Raw genomic sequence first — 26,213 nt, 5'->3', positions numbered from 1 at the left:
CTCCAAAATGAGCTCTTACTTTAAAGCTTCAAGTCCCGCTCACACGGAGACCTCCAACGAAGTCCACCCGCACCAACAAAACCGACTAGGTCCAATGTCTTGGGGTTAGCAAGACCCGACCAATAAAACCCGAGTAATTATATTGAGTTCAAAGGTTTTCACTAATTGTGATGCCTTTTCCAACTCTTACTCAAGCCACATTCCCAATGCCCATACTTGGGTATTTATAGGAAATGATGGGAGTATCATTTACTCTCCCATCAATGTGGGATAATATGATTTTTCCATTTTATTTTAAAACTAAAATAAAATTAATAATCAAGCTAGTAATGAGTCCACAAGTGGCAAGCTCATGTGAGTGGTTAGGTGAGGACCACTTGGAGAAGGGGGGACCAAACTTGCTCCGCACTCCCTCTCCCATAACCGGCCACCTCACTCCACACATACTCAAGGACCACAAGCCACATGGCACCCACCTTTGGGCACCAAGGCAACCAAGGTGGGCTGCCATGTGCTACTGTTCGTGGCAGCCACGCCCAGCAAGCCCAGCAGGCCCAGCACTCGCATGCGGGCTGCCAGGCGCTGCTGGCCAGCAAGCCTAGCATGCTTGTGCGGGCTGCTGCTGGCCTTGTGCCTTGGCCAGCGCTGCTAGGCAGCAAGAAATGGCCTAGCCATGATGCTGCTAGTTGTGGCGAGCTGGCGCGCCTAGCGTGCTAGCTGCTGCAGCTTGTTGCGGCATGGCTTGCTAGCCCATGCGCGCACAAGGCTGCGCCTAGCATGCTAACACGCACTAGGCAGCGCCTAGCCTAACGATGCTAGCATGGGTGCGCTAGCACGCACCAGCCAGCCTAGGCTTGGCTTGGTGCGCATGCAAGCCACCATGCTAGGTCATACGCCCTTAGCACTCGGTTTGCTTGGGCATTCCGATGCTAGGGGTATTTTGGTCTTTTGTTGATTTATTACTATTTCTCGTCTCGTCTATCACTATTTTCGACTCGACTTCCGACGCTCGGTTTCGACGCTCTAAGCTCGAATTTCCGAAGACTAAATAAATATTACTCGGTCGACTCATTAATTCCTTCAGAATTAATTCGTCGGTTCGGTTTGTTGAATGCTTGGGTGTGACCCGAAGGGTTCAGTCAAGGTTAAGCTGTAATATTAATTATTCATTAATTTTACTGATCGGAAGCGGCCTCCACCCCCAGGCATTCCGATCACTTGACCTCACTGAATATATAAGCTTTCTAATAATTCTGAACCCACTAACGGAATAGTACACTTGTTCGAAGGACACCATTCCTTTCATATTAAACGTTGCTATGTCCTAAAGCATAAGGTGTAAGATCTAGTAGATGATGGAATAATTACCACGCCTAAGCCCTTTGGGGTTTTTTGTACGTACCCGAATGGAGGGTGTGTACGTCCCTCGAGATACAGATCTGCAATGCAACACTCGAACGGTCTGATCACCTGCAAAACAACGGACCTCGGGGGGCCAGAGGTCCACCTCCGACGATCAAGTCAGTGACTGAAATAATTTATTTTAGAGAGAAAAAGTAGAGAGAAGGGAGAGTAAATGTGGGGGGCATTGCCCTTGGAGAGAGAATTCGATCCCCCTAAACTGATGTAATGATAAGTATTTATAGAGCATTAGGATATTTTCCGCTTATCATATTGCCCTTGGGGGATCGAATTCTCTCTATAAATACTTATCATTACATCAGTTTAGGGGGATCGAATTCTCTCTCCAAGGGCAATGCCCCCCACATTTACTCTCCTTTCTCTTTAATTTTTCTCTCTAAAATACATTATTTCGGTCACTGACTTGATCGTCGAAGGCGGACCTCCGGCCCCCCCGAGGTCCGTTGTTTTGCAGGTGATCGGACCGTTTGAGTGTTGCATTACAGATCTGTCTCCCGAGGGACGTACACACCCTCCATTCGGGTACGTAAAAAAAATCCCAAAGGGCTTAGGCGTGGGAATTCTTCCATCATCTACTAGATCTTGCACCTTATCCTTTAGGACATAGCAACATTTAGTATGAAAGGAATGGTGTCCTTCGAACAAGTGTACTATTCCGTTAGTGGGTTCAGAATTATTAGAAAGCTAATATATTCAGTGAGGTCAAGTGATCGGAATGCTTGGGTGGAGGCCGCTTCCGATCAGTAATATTAATGAATAATTAATATTACAGCTTAATCTTGACTGAACCCTTCGGGTCACACCCAAGCATTCAACAAACCGAAAAGACGAATTAATTCGGAAGGAATTAATGAGTCGACCGAGTAATATTTATTTAGACGTCGGAAATTCGAGCTTAGAGCGTCGAAACAGAGCGTCGGAAGTCGAGTCGAAAAATAGTGAAAGACGAGACGAGAAATAGTAATAAATCAACAAAAGACCAAAATACCCCTAGCATCGGAATGCCCAAGCAAACCGAGTGCTAAGGGCGTATGACCTAGCATGGTGGCTTGCATGCGCACCAAGCCAAGCCTAGGCTGGCTGGTGCGTGCTAGCGCACCCATGCTAGCATCGCAAGGCTAGGCGCTGCCTAGTGCGTGCTAGCATGCTAGGCGCAGCCTTGTGCGCGCAACGGCTAGCAAGCCATGTCGCAACAAGCTGCAGCAGCTAGCACGCTAGGCGCGCCAGCTTGTCACAGCTAGCAGCATCATGGCTAGGCCATTGCTTGCTGCCTAGCAGCGCTGGACAAGGCACAAGGCCAGCAGCAGCCTGCACAAGCATGCTGGGCTTGCTGGCCAGCAGCGCCTGGCAGCCCGCATGCGAGTGCTGGGCCTGCTAGGCTTGCTGGGCGTGGCTGCCACAGACAACAGCACATGGCAGCCCACCTTGGCTGCCTTGGTGCCCAAGGGTGGGTACCATGTGGATAGTGGTCCTTGAGTGTGTGTGGAGTGAGGTGGCCAGTTATGGGATAGGGAGTGGGGAGCAAGTTTGGTCCCCCCCTTCTCCAAGTGGTCCTCACCTAACCACTCACATGAGCTTGCCACTTGTTGATTTATTACTAGCTTGATTATTAATTTTATTTTTGCTTTAAAATAAAATGGAAAAATCATACTATCCCACATTGATGGGAGAGTAAATGATACTCCCATCATTTCCTAGAAATACCCAAGTATGGGCATTGGGAATGTTGCTTGAGTAAGAGTTGAAAAAGGCATCACAATTAGTGAAAACCTTTGAACTCAATATAATTACTCGGGTTTTATTGGTCGGGTCTTGCTAACCCCAAGACATTGGACCTAGTCGGTTTTTTTGGTGCGGGTGGACTTCGTTGGAGGTCTCCGTGTGAGCGGGACTTGAAGCTTTCAAGTAAGAGCTCATTTTGGAGCGAAGCACGCGTCAAAGGTAATTAGCTTATCTTAATCTTGTGATTAATTTAATTATGTTTATGGTTTTATTTATTGCGAGTGCGGTCTTGTTTTTGGGTTTGTTTCCGCGGTGAGTCGGACTCACCAAACCCCAACAGCGGTATCGGAGCCTCGCTCGTTTATTTTTAAAATCATAATATTTTCAAGGTGTTTTTATGGCTTAATTTTTCTGGTTTTAAGTTGCTAATTAGATTAGTAACTCGTTTTTCCAATTTTTACCTCGTATTAGAGCTGTCTTCAGCTCCCGAACCCAGATTTCGACCCAAAAATAGTGAATTTTGGGTGGAAAAGGCGTTCTGGAAATGGTTTTACTCTTTAACGACTCTGTTTTTAGCCAAAAACACGACCAGAAATGCATTTTTTGAGGGATTTTTCGTTTTGACGAAAAATTTTAAATCTTTCTAACCTGGAAAATTGATTGCATATTTATGGTGGTTATGAATTTGGTTCTTTCCTTTATTTATATGCAATTTTATACCACTTTAAGCATGATTACTTGGTAGTAATTGGTGCTTGAAAGTTTGGTTTTATTTTTTCACATAATTGGAAATTAATTGCATTAAGTGTGAAATAGTTGTTCTTTGTTGCTTCCAAATACTAAAGATTCAATCTTTATTTATGATAAGTGATTGAAACTTCGAGTTACTAAATTCCATGAATTTCGGTTAAACCTTGTTGATTTAATCATTTTTTAGTTGATTGGAATCATAAAGTTTAAAACTTGTGATTGAAATTGGTTTATCTTCATATTGGAAGATATAATTTTTTCATGGATTCACAAGTATTAAAGTTGGAGTCTTTATTGAACTTATGTTCATTTTTCCAACTCCCTTTTATTTTGTCAAAATCTTAAGATTAATTTAAAGTGATTAAATTAATAGTGAGAATTGCCCTAATTTATTTTATTACACCAAGTTAAACCAATTTTATTAAAGAATGGTTCTTGGAAATAAATTTGGTTAATTGCATTTGGATGAATTATTTAAGTTGGACTTGTTATTTTTCATTTTTCCTCAAAATTGATTCTAAAATTAATTTAGAATTGATTTATAATGTCACACACAAAATCGATAATTTTTGAAGCATTAGCACGCAACACGAGGCCTAAGAGCCCTAAGCTAGCTATCGGCCAACTGGGCTGCTCACGCAACCCATATGTGACTGCCGAGGCTGCTGGGTACTTCGTTCTTAGATGCTTGGTGTTGTGCGTGTGTGTGTGCGAGGAAGGGCGTGGGCTGCTGCTCGCTGCCATCAGCATAGCGCGCCAGCCAGCAGCAAGCAGCAGCATGGCGCAGCAGCAGCATAATGTTGTGCGCGCTGCTACGCTTGGCTAGGCTGGGCGTAGCGCATGCGAGCACAAGCAGCCCACATGAATGCTTGGTGTTGCGGGGGTGCGCATGGGCATACTACGTGCTTGTTGTACGGTACGTACAATCCCATAATTGGCACAATAACCCCGGGTTATTAAGGCGATGCTATTTTAAAGTTAATTTTAGCGTTGCTTAATATGTAAATAAGGGTATTTTTTTGGACTCCAAGTCTTAGTGCTAGGAACTTAGACATTTTGGAATTCGTAATTTTGCTTAAATTGTCGTTTTAATTATTTTAATTATTTTGTTTATTTAATTAAAATTTTTGGAGGCTAGGCCTCGGGTTTTGAGCGTCGTTTGCAAAATTAATTTTGGCAAATATTTGGGTTCACCGACTTAATTAATTGGATTAGTTAAGTTGGATGCGGAATTTAGTGGGAGCGTCTCTAAGTTATTACCATAACCGGTTAAAACAACTTTGACTAGTTTAATTAGGCGTGTTAATTGGATTAACCACCTAGATTAGTTACTAGTTCTCGCGTGTTTTATGCATTGTTATTTGTTTATCGTTGTAAAATGCATTGTCCATTCACAGATAGTGAATGGATGAATGGAATGTAAAATTCTCTCACAGGTTTTATGAAATGGCAACTAGTGGGGCCCGATTAGGATAGAAAATAAGGACTGTGATCTGTGATGTATTTTTGTAAATCTAAATACGGTCTGCGAACCGTTGAGTATTTTTGTACCTTAATATTTAGATTAGTCCTAATCGTAGATACTAGCAATTGTAATATTTTGGTCAAGTCTTGAAGACGGGGTTCTTAGACAAAGCCATGAAGTTGCAAATGAAGACCTTTTGAAGACTTGATGACCTCAAGGGGTCATGCTAGTTGCCAAATGCATCTCTATTTATGTTTTCGATATATATTTATATATATATGAATTATATGTTAGTTGCATGTTTAGGATTTTGAATGTTGAGATGATTAATTAAGTTCACTTAAATCAACCAACATAGAAACCCTAGGTCCCTAAAATATTGAGTAAAACTTGCCACTCCAAAACACACTTACCAACCGAACGAGGGTAGTGGTGGGCTACGCCAAAGCGAGGCATCACTACTTCTTCAAGGAACGTAAGGCATACCGGGTATGCAAGGTGGTTTTGGTTATACTCAACGATATGAGTGATGGAGTCCTAACATGTCGTGGAAAATTGAATAATTTGTTTAGAGAGCATTGGATGCGACGATTTATTCAACCAAGAGTGGCTTGGAGCCATTAGCAAAGCGTTGCTTACCTTAGGAGATTGAGTGTTAAGACAAGCTAAAGCATGCTTAACCACTCTTTGTTTCTTTGGATCTTGGAATCGACTTATTCTAACCTAAAATGGGGACAATCTTTAATGTGTGAATAAGACGTTTTAAATAAGTTTGATTAAAATGCATGAATTCAATCTTATTTAAGTATAATGAATGGTTTTTTATTTCAAATTCTTTCAATTGTAGAATCATGTCTTCAACTAATGTCAACGACCTTATGCTCCCGGAATTGCCCGAAAAGTTGCCAATTTCTCTAACTTGGTAAACTTTAAGGAACGGGAAGAGAAACTGCGAAAGACCCTCCGAAATTGCTACCTAGAGCACATTCTGGACACTCAAATCCCGAGTTTCTACTCAAAGGGGATTATGAGTGATGAGGCACATGAGGTATGGAGTGTGGATTGTAAAAGAGTTTCCAGACTCATGGAAAACTCCATCCCGGTACAATGGAAGGGGAAGTTCTCCAACTATTTTCCGGACATGATGCTCAAAGCTCTAGAAGATGTAGTCAATTTGAGAGTCACCAAAAGTACCAGAGGCAACTATGATGGACTTGTGGAAGATGTGACTAGGTCACTCTCGAACATGAGGATCAAGCCACCGCAAGATGAGTGTCTCACGAAAGAGAGACAAGAAGTATGGGCTAAGGTCTATAATGCAAGACTTAGACCCGGGATGCCACTTCAAGCTCATGTGCTCAACATGACAAGGCTATTCACCCATCTGGAGCTAATTGGAAAACCAGTGGACGATGAGCAAGCGACTCTCATGCTACTAAGCTCACTCCATTCGGGGTATGTTGCATTAAAGATGCGACTTACGGCCAAGCGGAACAAACTGTCCTTGATGGAAGTTGTTCAAGAGCTCCAGAAAACCTATTCTTGCAAGAAGGCTAAGGTTGCTCTAAGACCAAAGAAGAAGGAGTTCAAGAACAAAGCTAAGATGCGCTGCTTCTATTGTAGTAGACCCGGACACTACAAAAGAGAATGTAGCATGTATCTAGAAGATGAGGCAAAAAGAAAAGTAACCTCAATCTCAGGTATCATCTTTACACTTGAACATAAGCCATTTATAAGGTATTAGATACCGGAAAATTGGCTCACTATATGCTCCCGTTTCAGGAACAAAGTGAGCGGTGCTTTTCTAGTGGATATGAGTACACAAGTGGAAGAAGAAGATAATCTTTCAAAGAAAGCTTGTAATCTCATATTTTGTCTAGATTTAAAACTTGTTTAGTTTTATCTACCATATTTTGATCTTGTGGCGTTGGACGTCATTTTGAACTTGATCACAAGACATATCATCTTGTTTATATTTATGGAATGACACGTTTGTGTCTTTGGGAAAATTGTTTATAATGATACCAAAAGAGCTAAGACCATAGAGTCAAATCAGACTTACTTGTGGCATTGTCGTCTTGGCCACATCAACATCAAACGCATCAAGAAACTTCTACAAGAAGGTGTTCTTGAATCTTTCGATTTAGAATCGTTTGAGAATTGCGAGGGATGTCTATTAGGCAAGATGATTAAACAGCCATTCTCCAAGTTGGGAGAAAGGGCAAGTGACTTATTGGGTCTTATACATACCGATGTATGTGGACCAATGAGCTCAACCACAAGAAATGGACATCGATATTTCATCACTTTCACAGACGACTATAGTAGATATGACTATGTCTACCTCATGTTGCATAAATCTGAATCATTTGAAAAGTTCAAAGAATTTCAGAGTGAAGTTGAAAATCAGCTTGGCAAGAAAATCAAAGCCCTTCGATCTGATCAAGGTGGTGAATACTTGAGCCAAGAATTCGATGACCATATGAAAGAAAAGGGTATACTTTCAGAATTGACACCTCCAGGAACTCCACAATGGAACGGAGTATCCGAAAGGAGAAATCGGACCTTGTTAGACATGGTACGATCAACAATGGGTCTTAGTGATCTTCCTATCTTTTTCTAGGGACACGCACTTCTAACTGCGGCACTAACACTGAACCGTGCTCCATCAAAAGCTGTAGATAAGACTCCATTTGAATTATGGACGAAGAAACCTCCTAGGTTATCTTTTCTAAAGATATGGGGATGCGAAGCATATGTCAAGAAATTGATTTCTGACAAACTTCATCCCAAATCTGGCAAGGTTTACTTTGTGGGCTACCCAAAAGAAACCAAAGGGTATTACTTCTACAACAAATCGGAGAACAAAGTGTTTATTGCTCGCGATGGTGTCTTTTTGGAGAAGGAGCACCTTTCCAAAATGACAAGTGGGAGGAAAATCGAACTCGACGAAGTTCGTGAGGATGAGCAACAAAATCATAATGACAGTCAAAGTGCTTAAACAGCATCTGTTGACGCCGGTCAAAATGATCAAAATGTGCAAAGTCGAACCGACAATGCAAATGCTCAATCCATTACCCTACGTAGGTCTCAGAGGCCAAGATCTCAACCTGATAGATATCTTGGTTTAGTATTAACCGAGAATCAGGACACCTTGATTATGGATGGAGATGAACCGGCAACCTACAAGCAAGAGATGGCAAGCACCGACTCTGCTAAATGGCAAGAGGCCATGAGATCTGAAATGGATTCCATGTTTGAAAATCAAGTCTGGGACTTGGTTGACTTACCCGAAGGTTATACACCTATTGGATGTAAGCGGATTTTCAAGTTGAAAACCGACAAAGATGAAAATGTATTCATTTACAAAGCTAGATTGGTGGCAAAAGGTTACAGACAAGTTCATGGTATTGATTACGATGAAACCTTTTCACTAGTCGCAATGCTTAAATCCGTTCGGATCCTCCTAGCGATTGCTGCATATTACAATTATGAAATATGGCAGATGGACGTCAAAACCGCCTTCCTTAATGGTTATTTGGAAGAAACTGTGTATATGACACAGCCTGAAGGTTTTGTCAACCAAAACAATGCTAAGAAAGTTTGTATGCTTAAGAAGTCCATTTATGGATTAAAGCAAGCAAGCAGAAGTTGGAATCTGCGATTAGATGAAGCCATCAGTAAGTTTGGTTTTACCAAGAATCCAGATGAATCTTGTGTTTACAAGAAGGTCAGTGGGAGTGACATAGCCTTTCTAGTCTTATATGTCGATGACATATGGCTCATTGGAAACAGCATTCCGTTGTTAGAGTCTGTAAAGGCCTGGCTAGGAAAACCATTCAAGTTTTGGAGTAATATAAAATTTCATGCAATATTTTATTACTCCGTTATGCTATTTAATTGTGGTTTAGGATTAACTAATGAGTCCATTCGATTATGAGAATATTCAAAATAGGGTATCAAGACCAGTCTTGGTAAGGAAACACCTATTAAGTGAACATTAAATATTATAATCGAAAATTATCCCTAATCAAGGCCATTTAAACGATGGACGATTAATGACCTATTGAGATTAGTGTGTAGTTTGATTTATAGCACTGTTTCATGTGGTACAAGGACATGATTGTCATAAATCATTTGCACAGGTATTGGTTTAGAACCATACTGGATCGACCTATGAGAATACTTTAAGAAATTAAAAATTTGTCATAAGTATACTTCTCATTATGGCTATCGGAACCTATTTCCTCGACCATGAGTATTGTGAGTCTTGTTTGAGTACTAGTTCGCTTTGATGTTGTCAAACGTCTACCGTAATAGGGGATTATAACGACAACACTCGGGCGACTAGGTCCTCTCAGTAAGAGGAGCTACATTACAAGACTAGGAATGTCCCCCTACTAAAATAGGGAAGATGTATTTGTTGTATACAAGGCCTCTCGTAGAGCGAGACTGTAAAATGCATGGCCGTGCTCGGATGGATTTTAGAAATCATCTGTTTATTGACAATCAGACTCGGAATCGGGAAACACTTCTGGACGTAATAAGGATGACAAAACAAATCTTACCTTATAGTTCATGAAGAGACATTAAGCGACATAGGAAAAAGGTTGTACACAAAATGTGCACTTGTCCGGAAGGACAAGTGGGAGATTGAAAGGAATGGTGTCCTTCAAACAAGTGTACTATTCCGTTAGTGGGTTCAGAATTATTAGAAAGCTAATATATTCAGTGAGGTCAAGTGATCAGAATGCCTGGGTGGAGGCCGCTTCCGATCAGTAATATTAATGAATAATTAATATTACAGCTTAATCTTGACTGAACCCTTCGCGTCACACCCAAGCATTCAACAAACCGAAAAGACGAATTAATTCGGAAGGAATTAATGAGTCGACCGAGTAATATTTATTTAGACGTCGGAAATTCGAGCTTAGAGCGTCGAAACAGAGCGTCGGAAGTCGAGTCGAAAAATAGTGAAAGACGAGACGAGAAATAGTAATAAATCAACAAAAGACCAAAATACCCCTAGCATCGGAATGCCCAAGCAAACCGAGTGCTAAGGGCGTATGACCTAGCATGGTGGCTTGCATGCGCACCAAGCCAAGCCTAGGCTGGCTGGTGCGTGCTAGCGCACCCATGCTAGCATCGCAAGGCTAGGCGCTGCCTAGTGCGTGCTAGCATGCTAGGCGCAGCCTTGTGCGCGCAATGACTAGCAAGCCATGCCGCAACAAGCTGCAGCAGCTAGCATGCTAGGCGTGCCAGCTCGCCACAGCTAGCAGCATCATGGCTAGGCCATTGCTTGCTGCCTAGCAGCGCTGGACAAGGCACAAGGCAAGCAGCAGCCCACACAAGCATGCTGGGCTTGCTGGCCTACGGCGCCTGGCAGCCCGCATGCGAGTGTTGGGCCTGCTGGGCGTGGCTGCCACGGGCAGCAGCACATGGCAGCCCACCTTGGCTGCCTTGGTGCCCAAGGGTGGGTGCCATGTGGCTAGTGGTCCTTAAGTGTGTGTAGAGTGAGGTGGCCGATTATGGGAGAGGGAGTGGGGTGCCAGTTTGGCCCCCCTATTCTCCAAGTGGTCCTCACCTAACCTCTCACATGAGCTTGCCACTTGTTGATTTATTACTAGCTTGATTATTAATTTTATTTTAGCTTTAAAATAAAATGAAAAAATCATACTATCCCACATTGATGGGAGAGTAAATGATACTCCCATCATTTCCTATAAATACCCAAGTATGGGCATTGGAAATGTTGCTTGAGTAAGAGTTGAAAAATGCATCACAATTAGTTAAAACCTTTGAACTCAATATAATTACTCGGGTTTTATTGGTCGGTGTTGCTAACCCCAAGACATTAGACCTAGTCGGTTTTTTTGGTGCGGGTGGACTTTGTTGGAGGTCTCCGTTTGAGCGGGACTTGAAGCTTTCAAGTAAGAGCTCATTTTGGAGGGAAGCACGCGTCAAAGGTAATTGGCTTATCTTAATCTTGTGATTAATTTAATTATGTTTATGGTGTTATTTATTGCAAGTGCGATCTTATTTTTGGGTTTGTTTCCACAGTGAGTCGGACTCACCAAACCCCAACAGCAGCCCCATAGCCGGGCGGGCTTGATTGAGGAACAAAGCTGCCCCTCACCCGGGCTTGGTTGAGGCAAGTAGCAGGTCATTATCCGGGCTTAATAAGCCAATGACATAGCCGGTTATAATGAAGAACGAATCAGCAGTTTGTAGCATTATAATTGACCCTAATATGCCGCTTGGGCTATTTTTCCCACACATGATAACTGAAATGTAAACTATCAAGTTTAATAAAATTAACTTGAGCCGGCTTTTGATAAAGAAAACAGCCCTGCAACCGGCTTATTTGACGAGCAAAGCTGCCCAAATAATTGGTGAGCAGAGATGCCCCTGCTGCCACCATTGATAGTGATCACCGGCTGACACCATTGGAGCAAAGCTAACCTTATGCCGCCTGCATTACATAATGACTATGCATTATGGGGTTCGTGCGGCTGCTATATTAGTTGCAAGGCCGTTTGTATCAATCAGGCATCCACTTAAATGCCGCCTGAGTTATTGCTAATCATGGAGCTCACAAATTACCTCAATGGAGAAAAGCCACCTATGTTAATAGGGAGAAGCTTATTAATGAAATAGCGGAGTAGCTTGGTATATAGTGCCGGTTGTCCTATTGCAAGCAAAACCAACTGTTACTTGCACAGTGTCGGCCACCATAGTAAAAAGCAAGCCGCTCAATTTTAAAAATGAAAAAAATGATAAATCTCTCACTCCACTAGTTAATGAGCTAGTGAACTTTAGAGAATAAAATTAATGACCAGGCTAGCTGTCAGAAACTTGGAAGTATGGAAGTGAATGTCACTTGCCGCATGTACTTTCACTAATTACAAGAGTTTACTCTTAAAAATTTATTGTATTATATTATGTATAATACAATTAGTAACATTCATATACATATATATTTGTTAATATATATGATGTTGATAGTATCAAACTATCAATCATGAATAGCATGCGGCCATGATGTTGATAGTATCAAACTATCAATCATAAATAGTATGCGGCCGACTCATTGAATGAGTTGGTTTAAAATAGTGGAGTTGGCCAATTTAGCCGTCTCTCCCCTAATAAAATTTTGATTAAACGGTATTGCCCTTTAACCTTCAAATATGCATGACTTAGTCTGATAGGCCTTTTTGGCTGCCTGACTCTCAACATTCAACCTCACGACGCCTGATGTACTTGACATCCGGCCTCATGATGCCTGCTGCCTCCCAAAGGAGGCTCCCCTCTTGAGTCGGTGATCCACTACTGTTGTGCCATTACAGATGTGTCTCCCCACAGACGGCGCCAAATATTTTGGGGTTTTTTGTACGTACCCGAATGGAGGGTGTGTACGTCCCTCGGGAGACAGATCTGCAATGCAACACTCAAACGGTCCGATCACCTGCAAAACAACGGACCCCGGGGGGTCGGAGGTCCGCCTCCGACGATCAAGTCAGTGACCGAAATAATGTATTTTAGAGAGAGAAAGTAGAGAGAAGGGAGAGTAAATGTGGGGGGGGGGGCATTGCCCTTGGAGAGAGAATTCGATCCCCCTAAACTGATGTAATGATCAGTATTTATAGAGCATTGGGATATGTGCCTCTTAGGTTATTTAACCTAAATAGATTGGCTTCCCACCGTTTTACGGTTTCTAGGGTTGTGGGCTTAGAGCCCATTTTCACCCTTCTATCATTGAGTGACACGTGTCATGCTCTAATTGGCCCATTGAGCGCTGAGCTTGCGGACACGTGTCGCGGTAGCATTGGTCCACATATAGGGGGTATTTTTACCCCCAAACAAGCCCAATAATAATGTATCCCCATTAGGGGCATTTCACATTGATGAGGAACATATGGAAAGTGATACGTTCAATCCTTTGGACTATATCACACCTATAGGAAAGCCTCTAACCACAACACTCGTAGGGGAAACTAATGAAGTGTGTGGGTTATGGGATGACGACTTTCAAGACTTATATGTCTCTAAGTACGCCGTCGTCCCACCTCCACCTTGTCTACAAAATGAGACATTGGGATCATTTCTTGGGGAAATCCCAAGATTTATCAAATCTCTCCTTGGATGAACAATGACATCAGGCACAACTCATGGAACATCTCAAAATGGAGGCACACTCAAATCCTCTAGAATAAAGTTGGTTCACGAGTCATACAACTAACCCAAATGAGATATATCGTCTAACTCGTTCTAGGAGAGTTTATCAAGCACCACCAAATGGATCTTCGACCACTCAAAATAAAACTCAAGGTCAAGTTCAAAATTCAATACCACCTCCACTTGAGGTGGAAGATCCATTATTCAAACAACTTCGCCAATTTAAGGCGAATGTTAGCATTTGGGAACTCCTAAGTACTTCTAAAGAACATAGGAACTCTCTTATGAATGCTCTAACGACTTTGTCTGTAAGTACAGACACAACTCCCCAGGATCTCGTTAGCTTACTTACTAGCGAGAAATCTGATAAATCAATCATTTTTACTAGTGATGATTTGCCTTCAAAAGACACTACCCACAACAATGCATTATACTTAACTGTGGGGTGCAAGGGATACAACATCCCTCTAACTTTGGTGGACAATGGGTTAGCTGTAAATGTGTGCCCATTACGAATTGCAAAATATCTAGGCCTTAATCTAGAAAAAGACTTTCAATCAACAACACAAAGCATTAGGGCCTATGACAACTCGAGGAGATCGGTGTGTGGAACTGTTAAGCTACCAATTACCACATGCCCAATTCGATGGTTGAATTTCATGTCATGGACATTATACCTACATTCAATCTTCTTCTTGAACATCCTTGGATACATGAGCTTGGTGCAATACCATCCTCACTTCTTTAAATGATTGGGTTGAACTATCAAGGTCTTCCTATGACTATACATGCTTCTCCTCTCAAAATAGCAATAAACGATCAATCACTTCTAGAAACAAACCATGATAATGATAAAGAGGACATGTGGAGATTTGCCGCGAAGCTAATCTGCACACTAGAAATTGAGGAGAGCCTTAAAGAACCATTCAAGCTTGATCCATATTCCACCCTAATAGTAAAAAAAATATTATTTTAGAGTAGTTACTTTCCTAGGATGCCTTAGGGAATAGGAATAAAGAAATCTCTTTCACTTCCTATCCTAAAGAAAAGTTTCTCTTCTAGATTGGGATAAAAAACAACCAAAGAAGTACTATAGTCTCACGATGCTAAAGACAAAGCACTTAGAGACAACAATAAGCAAGGGATAATCACTTTGCTCCCATCTTACACTCAAACCCTTAATGAACAATTCATTAGGAAGGGAGAAGATTACCCATGCTATGACTTTCCAGAACCATTAGTTTTAGAGGGTATCAAGAAGCCTGGATTCGAAATATTCCACGATTTTTACTTCTTGAATGATGATCTCGAAATCGTTCAATCGAAACACCCAACTCCAGGGTGCTAAGATAGGCAAGCATTCAACTTGTTATTTAGACAAGAGCAAAACCATGTTGCTACAATGACAAATCAGAACGCCAGCCAAGATGAAGATTTTTGACCCAACCTCGTTGATCACTCCTTCTAATGAAACCTTTGAGCATGGATGGAGGAAGTCTTTCAAATGGACCAATCATAAAGGTGATAAATTGGAAATCATCAGTGGCAAAGGGAAGATGTTTGAAGAATATGAGGTTGAGTCCACTTTAGATTTTAAGGAAGCTAAAAGTTTAGGCCTTGTGGCCATTACCGAGTCTTTATTTTCTAGTTCTTAGGACGAAGATCCCAAAAAAGATTCTTCTCTTGATGTACTTTCTTTTGGTTTCAATAATATGAACTCTATTTCCAAGTATATGCCTTCTCTTAAATCTTTTGAATGCTATAATAATCAATCTAATGAAGATGATAATATTAACAAATTGGTTAAATTAATGAATGACTGAGAACAAAAGAACCCTATAATTAAAGAAACTGAAACAATTAATATATAGGAACTAATGAAAACAAAAGGGAAGTTAAAATTGGCTTAACTTTAAATCCCAAAGAGCAATCGATCCTCATATCGACGCTCAAAGAATTCGAAGACGTGTTCGCTTGGTCATTAAAGGACATGCATGGATACATAGGAAAATTGTAGAACACACCATTCCTTTGAACCCAACTTCTAAACCAGTAAAACAAAAACGATGAATAAAACCTGATGTCGCAGGTTTCATTTGCGTTTTTAATTACCCATAATGGGTAGAGAACATCGTCCTAGTCCCTAAAAAAGATGGACGAGTTCGCATGTGTGTCGATTTAGGGGCCTCAACAAGGCTAGCCCTAAAGACGATTTTCCTCTACCTCATATTGACATATTGGTAGATAACACGGCTAAATATGCGATGTTATCCTTTATGGATGGATACGCAAGTTGTAACTAAATTATAATGGAAAAAGAAGACAAAGAAAAGACGTGATCTATCATCCCTTGGGGTACATATTGCTATACAGTCATGCCATTTGGTCTAAAAAATGCAGGAGCTACGTACCAAAGAACGGCTACGACTCTCTTTCATGATATGATGCATAAAGAAATAGAAGTGTATGTGGATGATATGATTGTAAAGTCAAAAAAAGAATGGGACACAAAATCTTTACGCAAATTCTTCACTCACATAAAAGAATATAAAATGCAATTGAATCCAAAAAAGTGCGCCTTCGGAGTATCTTCTGGCAAGTTACTCAGATACGTAGTAAGCACACGTGGTATTGAGATTGATCCCTCTAAAATAAAGGAAATTGTTGATATGCCTCCCCCTCAAACAAAAAAATGAATTAGGTGGGTTCCTTGGTAAACTACAGTACATAAGTCGATTTATCAACAAATTGACTATGACTTGTGAGCCAATAATTAAAAAATTTAAAAAAGAGGAAAAGCATGAATGGACGATCAATGCCAAAAGGCACTACTAATAAATTGCTCAAAGAGACCTTAACTGAGAGACCATTCAATTAAATAAATGGTCTCATTGTTTTAAGAGACCCAAAATTTGAAAGAAATGGTCTCTTCGGATACAATCTTAGGGGATGAAAATGAAGGGAGACCACCTTTGTTAAATAAATGGTCTCTCTTTTTAATTATTTATTTAATTAAAAATAGGAGAGACCATGTCTCTTAAATAAATGGTCTCTCATTATTTATTTTATTAAATAAAAAAAGGAGAGACTACTTCTCTTAAATAAATTATCTCTTTTTTTTATTATTTATTTAATTAGAAAAAGGGAGAGACCACTTATTTTGGATAAATGGTTTTTTTTCCTATTCTCCCAAAAAAAAAAAAACTGATCCACTTGCATAGCAGCATAGTACTACATAGATTGCCAACATGTAAAAATATCAAAAACTAGAGCTCCCCCATTCTCTCTCTTGTCACAAACCCTAAAATTGAAAAAGCCCCTAAATTTCATCCTTCCTCTCGCCGTTTTTTTTTCTTTCCCTCTCATTCTCTAGATCTCTTTCCTATTTCCATGGAAGCTTTCAATTTCTCTCTCTCTGATTCAATTCCATCTCCTTGGTCTTATCTTCCTATGCTTCCATGGAAGCTTTAAACTTTTACCTTTTTTTTTTTTTCCTAATTTGGTGAGTCTAAGTTGAAAGATAACGCCTATTGCGGAGTTGGAACTTTAGAAGAGTTGGAACACTCTCAGGTTCATTGCTTTCTCTCATACTATACCTCATTGATCCTACCGGACTTCATACTATATTCCCGAATTCCTATTATTTCCTTCAATTTAATCTCATTTGTTTTTTCAATTTAATCATCGAAATTTAATTGTTAGTTCTTGATCTAACGAGGTGATTTACGAATAATTGCATCATTATATCAATTTCTTCATTTTAATTTTTTTTTTTTTGTTATTTTTCGTTTATTACTTTCCCTTTTCTTTGTTTTTAATATTGTAATTTTTTTAATTTTTGGGTTTAACTTCGAATCTTGAGTTCGTTTGTGAGTAGTTAAGTATTTTTGGGTTTAATTTGGTTTTTTGGGTGGTTTGTGGTCGAATTTGGTGGTGGTTCTTAAGGGGGATGGTGGTTGAGGTCTGTGGGTTGAAGAAGGCTGCTTGGGCTTGATTAGGTGGTTTCTATTTTTTTTAATTATTATTATTATTTTGCGAATTGGTGGGAGTGGGAGGTTATCGCAGGGTGGTGATGTTGGGCTTCATTTTTGTTTAAGTTTTTGTTTTCATTTAAGTATTTAATTTATGTGTTTGTATATGTAATTGCTAATTTAAAAGTCTGTATATTATGTATTTTTTGTTTTTTTTTTATAAATGTGTGCTAATTTTGAATCTCTTTGAAAAACTTTCAAGATAAAAAGTGAAGATCAATAATTTTACTTGTTGAATAATTCGATTGGCGTGAGATTGATACAAAGATATGCTTAAAAGGCCTTGGTTGTAACATTAATTAGTTTTTTTTTAGTACGAGTATGACTTTACTTTTGTAAAATTTAGGATATAATATTGATTGTACTCTAGTATTAATGAGATTTTTTTATTGGTTTTGTAATATCTTTTTACGAACTACGTGTATTCTTTAAGTATTAATGAATTGTTTTTTTTTTTGTTTAATTGAAGCATATTTTTTGAGGTAATAATTGAAAATGTATATATTAAAATACAAATTTTATTACTACCTCCGGATCATATAATGCAACTTTGAAATTTTTTTATATCTCATAAATAATACCCCAAAGTTGCATATAATATGATCTGGAGGTAGTATTTTTTTTAAAAAAAAGGAAAAAAGAGACAAACTATTAGAAATAGGCGGTCTCAATTTTTGTAACACTGAAACCATCTATTTGAAATAGGTGGTCGTAGTCTATGAAAAACCGAGACCATCTATTTGAAATAAGTGGTCTCAAATTTTTAAAAAATTGAGACCACCTATTCTAAATTAGTGGGTTATCTTTTTAAATCAAGAGACCACTTTTATGAAATGGTATCTTAGGCAAAAGAGACCTGTGAGCTAAAGACCACCCCTAAGGTAGTCTCTTTGGCCATTTTGATACGATCTCTTTGGCCAATTTTGTAGTAGCGTCAATTCACTTTCATCTCAAAACTAAAGGATTTTTTATGTCCTTGTCGTGTGCAATTACTATGATATATAAATGGATCAAATTATGGAGATAATGAAGTTAGTACATTAGGGTCGTCGTTTATTATAGCTAGAGGTACTAACGATTTTTGGTCTAGTAACATAGCCCAAAACCTAATTGGATGGATCCTATAAAGTCACACAAAGGGTCTAGATCGAGCACGAGAGGACAAGGCCCATGATGGGCCTCATTCTCTAGTATGGTCGGCCATGCATGTGGAGTACATTTGAGGGTTTTGGGCTTCCTAACCCTAGTTTGATTATAATGGGATTATAAATAGACTAGGTGTCTAGGTTTTGCAAAATGCTATTAACTGATCAGTAAGATCAAACCCTAATTAGAAAACACGAGAACAACCCCTCTCAAACTCTCCTTTCTCTCCTCCCTTGGCACCAGTGTGGTGGTTCGTGGTGGTGGTGGTTCATGGTGGTAGGCTTAGTCCATTAAAGGTGGTGATCGTGGTTTTCCTCTATCACGCGACCAATCTAGTATTGGTGGACGACTCGTTCGAAGCTCGTGGACTAAGTAGAGGAGCAACGCTTGGGGCTGTATTCTCTCCCTGATTTGTCATTCAAATTGCTATATGGAATTTACGCTTCAAAGGTATGATTATGCGTCTTGTGTGTTATGCATGTGTTCTTGGGATTAGGTACTTTTATAAACATGATTCATGATTTTTCCCTGTGTAGTACCTATAAACTCTTACAGTGGTATCAGTTAGCCTCTTACATGAATGCGCTTGATCATATAAATACGATTAATTTGAAGTCCATGTTAATTTTATAATAAATTAAGAGGGAGAATTAATTTAATTATGGTTCAATTGTTATATTTAATGTGATTAAACTTTTGGAATTGATTAAATGTGATTTAATTATGCTCAAAATAGTCATGAAGAGGACTGAATTAAGCCCTAGATCATTCAAAATTTTCGAACCCTAAAACCCTAATTTCGGATTTTCGAAAACCCTAACCCTAATTTTGAATTATTTCGAAAATTCCTAGACCTAAAATGTGATTTTTGTGCTTGATTTTGATTTAATTCGAATTGTTTTATGTTTCATAATTTTAATCGGATTTTTTTCATAAAAATATTTTTGTATGATCATCGATTTAGTTTTAAGAGTTAAAATTAAATTAGGATTAATTTTATGATGAACCGTAATTTTAAAATTGAATGATGATTTAATTTTAATTTTTTTGACTGGTTTTTATTTAATTTTAATAAAAGTTATTTTTAATTAATTTTAATTATTTTTTGACTGGCTAGGTAGCGCAGCCACAGCGGTTACCGACCAGGTGGCAGTCCAAGGGGACGGGGAAGGAAGGGCGACGGTCCTGGTGGCTAGGGAAACATCTGTGAAAGCGTTGCATGCTGCTGCCGTGGCTGCCTCTGCTTCTGGTCAGTTACAGTGGCTAGCCTCGGCTAGCCAACCACTTAGGCGGGTGCATGGAACTTGGTGGAAGAAGTGCAAGATGTGCCACGTGTTGTGACACGTAATCGGGACAAGCTCCTTGGTGGTCACCTGTCGGGGTTGACTATCATTACACTTGAAGATCGAAAGATTTGAAGTGGTGCAGCCGAACCAAGGAAGTTCGACCGAGCCTCCCATGCCGTAGCAAATCAGATTTCAACATTTTTGTAGTAGAGGTCGAAATCCAAAAGTTCGACCGAACCAGGAGCAGAGAAGTTCGATCGAACCTACTCTTGGTTCGACCGAACCTACCCAGTTGTCCGACCTAACCTACCTAGTGTTTGGCCGAACCTTTTCTCGTTTTTCAGTCATTTTCGTACGGACTATTTAAGTTCCTTTTGAGAACGTTTTGCATTAATTTTCATTTTTGAACTTTGCTTGATTTTGTAATTAATGAGACTTTCTCTCTCTACCCAAAATCTTTGTGATTATTTGCTTTCTGTGATTGCTACTGTTTTGGGTATTTATCTCCCTCGGGAGAGTTACATCACAAAGATTGGTCCAGCTCAAGCTGCACCTGCAAAATAACGGAGACTCCGGTTGTTGGAGTTCCGCCTCCGACGATCAAGTTAGTAACTTGAAAGAGAAGAAAGAGTGCGGAAATTTAGGTGGGTATTTGCTTGGATTCCAAGCTCAGGTGTTTCTCTGATGACAAAGAAAGTAGGTTTAATAAATGATTGATTGTGTTCCAAAAATGGGGGAATATCTCCCTATTTAAAGGGTCATTGGTAGGTGTGCCCCTATCTAGGTCACTTGACCTAGATTTTAGTGGGCTGCGCCAAATTATGGCGCTTCTTGGGATTTGTGCTTAAAGGCCGCAATTTAAGAAGTTATCTGAAGGGGACACGTGTTAGATGACTATTGGTTTACTTGGGCCAACCTAAGCTTGACACGTGGCCTTCTCTTATTGGTCCACATTTCTAGGGTATTTTTACCCTAAACATTTTCCCCTCACAAGGGTCACGTGGCTGCCACGTGACGCCTGTGACACATGTCTACCTGTGAGAGGTGAACATTAAAAACGACTAGTAAATCTAGGGCGTGACGGGGATGCCCCCGTTTCACCCCTGTATAAATAGGAGATTACCCCCCCTTCTCTCACTATTTCATTTTCTTTGACTTTCTAGAGAGAGAAAGAGAGATTCTCTGATTATGTCTACGTCAGATTCTCTAGATTTCCGTGTGCTAACTGTATAACACCCGGTCACCCGTCTGTAGCAGTTTTTAGAGTTTCTAGAGTTAAATTAAGGTAACTGCCTGTACCATTTTTTAGCTTTTCCTACTTTTCAAGTTGTATACATTCTTTTTTCGTCTATATACATAGTCTTTAAAAAAATAAAATGAGCTCTCAATCTACACACTCGGCACTACCTAGGACATTTAGCCGGTCTCCCGGAACGGCTGAAACTAGAACAGGGGGTGCCTTTTCTAGACTGTCGGAAGTGCTGTGCTCATCCTAGAATTCCTCCTCTGTGTCTGTGCAGGACACAATGGCTAGAGTAAAAAAGACGGCTAGGAAGTCTAAAAACGGCGCGCTATGGAAGTGCCCGCCGATGAGGTTTTCTAGATGGGGAACAAGAGGATTCGGAGGAGAGAAGTGGTTTTGACGATGAGACTCCCTCTTCCTTCGGGAGCTCAACCATAAGAGAGGTAGACGGTGAAGAGGCAACCTCCTTTAATGAATCCGAGGAAGAGACAGGCGGCAATTAGGCCGCCGAAAGATCGGAAGCCGAGGTATCTGGCTCCGATCAAGATAATTTTGCAGCTGACTATCAGCAGCCGGCGAAAGCTTTAGTTAACCCAGACTTAAAGAAGATTAGAATGCTTCCCCCTGCTGAATAGTGGCTTCAGGTCCTTCAAAGAAAAACACCCCTTGGAAAGGGGTGAGATATTATAGTTCCGCCTGGCGATGCGGTTATGGCATGGGAGGATAACATAGAAAATGCAGACCACCACTTTGTCTGCTATGAGGCGGTAATAGAAGCCGACCTCCGGTTTCTCCTCCATATTGGGATTAGGAAAATCTTGAAGGTGTATGATCTGGGTGTCTGGCAGCTCACCCCAAACTCATGGGTGAATATTTTGAGTTACATTGCCGCCTGCGAGCTCCTGAATATTGCCCCAGCTTTTCCGCCTTTGCTCATATGCACTATTTGAGTAAGGCCCCAGGCGGTCATGAGGCGTGGTATAATCTTACCATGTTGCCCCAGTATTAGATGACTTTGGACAAGGTATCCAAATGGTCCGGGTGGAAGGAGAAGTTTTATTTGGTCTCCTCCCCCACTCTGAGACATAACTGGACGCTGTACCGGTACAATAAGGAATCGGTTCTCCTGGGTAGAAAATGTCATCTCCAGATATTCTCTTCTAGGGCCCGAGAGCAAAAAATGGATCCGGGTTTCTACGAAACCACAACTGAGCCCTTGGGGATGGGACTCATATTATTGTGCCTAAGAACTGGATCCCTCACCCGGACTTCCTCAAGGATGAAAGGTTCCTGTCCGCCTACAGGTTAAGCACCATGTTTCCCAAGGGTAGATCAACTTTGCATCCGGCTTTTTTGTTGTTTTTTTGTTTTTATTCGTTAACTTTTTATTATTTTTTCACAAACTTTTTATTTTCTCTTTACAGCTGACGCCTTGAAGATGGTTGATCCCGAAAAAACCCTGGCTAAGTCTGCTGCGCAACTGCGCAAAGAAAGCACGCTCTCCAAGAGAGCAGCCATCGAGGCCAAGAAAGGCGGGGTAAGACTGCCTGACATGTCTAGTTTCCTTTAAATTTCTTCCAAGAGTTTTTTGCCGGCTGGTAACATTTGATTCATTATTTGCAGGATGCCACTAAACGCGTTCCACGCTCCATCTTCAAGCTTTTCAAAAGCCAAGGGGAGGAGTTGGAAAAAACTCCGGCTGCTAAGGCCGGAAGGAAGAACCCCTCCCAGTTAACTTCTACTGCCAATCCAGATCGTCCTACGAACGGTGGCAAATCACCTTCTGCCATGAAATTCTGAGTGAAAGCTTAGAACGTTCAGGGAAGAAAGCACCGGATGCCTCTACGACATTGAAGGGTGGCCAGCCACCCAATGTTGCAGCCGGTGCGGCAACGACTTGGGAGGAGTATGCCTTTAAGCCCCATCCTCAAACCCAAGGTAAGAACAAGATTGAACTTCCTTGGCCGCTTGACTTTATGCGAGTCAAGACTAAGGTTGACCCTTCGGGGGGTTCAGTCAGCAGCAGGCAACAAATGAATGCTAACTACGCTGCATCCCTCTCACCAAGTACTTCTTTTGGTGCAGATCTTACATCCGACGAGCCGGATCTTCCTAGGTTTGCTAAACGGATGTTGAGGACCCTCACCCGGTCTCAAAAGTACTCCATACCTGTTCTGCAGGTAGTGGACTTTAACCGGATAATGGGCCAACTGGCTGAGGTAAACTATTCTTCAACTTGATTATGATATTTTTCCTTTATTTTTACCAAGTAATTCATATTCCGGCTTACCTTTCTCAGGTTATGCTGATGGTGGATGGGCTCCGGGGCCCCTTTAGGCGGAAACAAGGTAAATGACGCCAAACGGAGGGCCACTGAAAACCTCAACTCTGCTGAATATGCTAATTATATGTGTGAATTAAAGATTAAAGAATTAAAGTTGAAAATGGAGGAGCTGATCCGGAGTCTGATGGCTACTAACGATGAAGCCAACAGTCGGGCTAATGACCTTGAGCAAAAACTGGCAGATGCGAAAGCTGAACTCAAGGAATTAGAGGACGCTAACACGAAGAACACAAAGCTCCGGGTAGACGTCGCCCGGTTGGGGGTGGAGATCGTCAACCTGTGGAACCAGCAGGAAGATGAGATTGCCAAGGAGCAGATCCGGCTGAGCGAGGAGAATAAGCGGGACAATGCAGCCCGCCTGAAGATAGCATGGGGGCTCCTCTATCCGAATGTGGACTTTTAATTCTACAAGCTTAAGTATGGTTGCACCACTGCGGTGTATGGTGCCCAAGTGGTGGGAGAGGCAGCTCCGCCTCGTTTCAAAGACTAAGTTGCAGAACTGGGATATGAAGTCTTAGATAATGAAGAGGAGTCGGCGGAGGATGAGAAAAACCAAGACAGCCAGCCTCAGGCGGCTGATAATCAATCTGAAGCCCTCCCTTCCGGTCAAAACCAGTCGGGTCAGCAGCCTCCACCTCAGCCTTAAACCAGCCTCCCCAAATTCTGCGGCAGTATGCCATTTTTTTTTCTTTCCGGCTTGTTAGCCGAGTATGCTGTACTTTTACCAACTAAGGAGTTGGGTATACAATTTTTTCTTTTGTTTCTTCACCAGATGGGATTCCGATTAACAATTATTTTGGCCTTTGTGCCATTTTTAATTTAATGAATGAATTATTCCGACTCAGTCGGATTTTTATACATGTTTGAATTTTTTAAATTAAATTTTGCGTATAGACTGTAATTATTTGATATTTTGCCTAACTTATAAAAAGCATGCGTCAGATTGTAATCCGGCTGTTCTTGCCCTTGGACGGCTGTGTGATTGGTTTCATTTCTAATTGATTGATTGGCTTGAAAACATTTGATACTTGGAGAAGTATGAGATGTTTTTAGGCCAATCAATCACAATAGTGATTGCCCCAAACCAAGTGCACAGCCGGTCATTAAAACAGGTGCTTGAAGCCTCTTACCCAAGTGGTAATATTCCGTCTGGGGTTGTTACATAGCCATTACACAAAACTCTTTTGGTCCAATAGGGAGAATCTGTGCAATTTTGGAATAAATAATTTAAGTAAGAACTTTGGTCGAGAACCAACTAAAGCCTTAAAACATCCGGTACTTCAAAAACTTAATTGTTCTATATAGTATTCTGGTCAGACGGCTATGAGTTGACCAATTTGGTCATTCAATCGTTGTTGTCTGCATAGATATGTAGAGATGACAAAGACTCTGCTCTCTGCGACGATTGCACCCGAAGGGGTGTCGCCGGACACTGTTGTCCATATTGGGACAGGCGGTTTTGTAATATAAGCATCCATCCGGCCATTGGACTTTGGTCTTGTTCGAGACCGATTGTATAGCTACTAAGCGTTTTTGTGCCTAGTTTATTAATCTAGCCATTAGCCGCATGTTATTTGGACGTTGAGTTTGCCACTAAGTTTCGAACTTAGTTGTCTTAGCAAATAATCCGTCTGAGCGTTGCACAGGCGGAATAGTAGTCATAAAGATATCAACACAATTGAAAACAAAGCCTGATTTCTCATTAATAGACTTTTTGTTTACAAAAAATTTACAATTCTCAGAAGTAGTGCTTTTTTAAGTTACCTACATACCAAGTTCTAGGCAGGCGTTTGCCGTCTAGGGTTTCCAGGCGGTAGGTGCCATCCCTTACTTCTTCATAGATCCGGTAGGGGCCTTCCCAATTGAGGGTTAGCTTTCCAAGCTCATTTGCCCTACCAGTTGCCTCCATTTTTCGTAGCACAAAGTCACCAACTTTCAAAAGGCGCTTGTGTACTTTCTTGTTGTAGGCTCTCGTCATTCTCATACAGTATATATTGAGATGACGCAGGGCAACATTGCCTTTGCGTTCCGGGAGGGAGTCCAATGCCAGCAGCATGGCCTCCCAATTTGCTTCTTCATCAAAAAGCATGACTCTGAGAGTCGACTCATAATGTTCGATGGGCAAGACGGCTTCAGCACCGTATACCATGAGAAATGGGGTTTCACCGGTTGCCCCTTTGGCGGTTGTTCGGATGGCCCATAGGACATGAATCAATTCTTTTACCCATAAGCCACCGGCCCATTCAATTTTCTTTTTGATGCTGCCTGAGATGAGTTTGTTACAGGCTTTAACTTGGCCGTTTTCTTGGGGTCGGCTGATTAATGCAAAACAATGTGAGATCCCTTGATCTCCCAACCAAGTCTTAAGGTGAGGTGTTTCAAAGTGAGGGCCATTATCAAACACCATAGACATAGGTACCCCAAACCGGGTGATGACGTTCTTCCAAATGAAAGAGATGACATCCTTTGTCTTGATGTTCTTGACCGGCTCCGCCTCCACCCACTTGGTGAAGTAATCCACAGCCACCAAAATATAATGCTTTCCGCCTGATTTAGGCGTATAAGGACCCAAGATGTCCATGCCCCACTTAGCAAACATGACTGGGCTGTGGATTGCCATCAGATCAGT

The 26,213-nt window shown here is 41.0% G+C and overlaps 2 long non-coding RNA genes across 2 annotated transcripts; both read left to right on the top strand.

The window, feature by feature from the left end:
- The first annotated feature begins 16,603 nt into the window (after positions 1–16,603).
- Positions 16,604–20,415, top strand: LOC110728747. The gene is made up of 2 exons (XR_002512761.1): positions 16,604–19,161; positions 19,829–20,415. It is a non-coding gene; the product is annotated as an uncharacterized LOC110728747 (long non-coding RNA).
- A 201-nt stretch (positions 20,416–20,616) lies between these two features.
- Positions 20,617–25,635, top strand: LOC110728748. Its single transcript, XR_002512762.1, has 4 exons — positions 20,617–22,777; positions 22,864–23,178; positions 23,326–23,459; positions 23,540–25,635. It is a non-coding gene; the product is annotated as an uncharacterized LOC110728748 (long non-coding RNA).
- Positions 25,636–26,213: the final 578 nt, after the last annotated feature.

The sequence above is a fragment of the Chenopodium quinoa genome, unplaced genomic scaffold, assembly GCF_001683475.1.
Source record: "Chenopodium quinoa cultivar QQ74 unplaced genomic scaffold, ASM168347v1, whole genome shotgun sequence".
NCBI lineage: Eukaryota > Viridiplantae > Streptophyta > Magnoliopsida > Caryophyllales > Amaranthaceae > Chenopodium > Chenopodium quinoa.
Note: the sequence above shows the minus strand (reverse complement) of the source record. Positions and strands in the feature narration are given on the sequence as shown.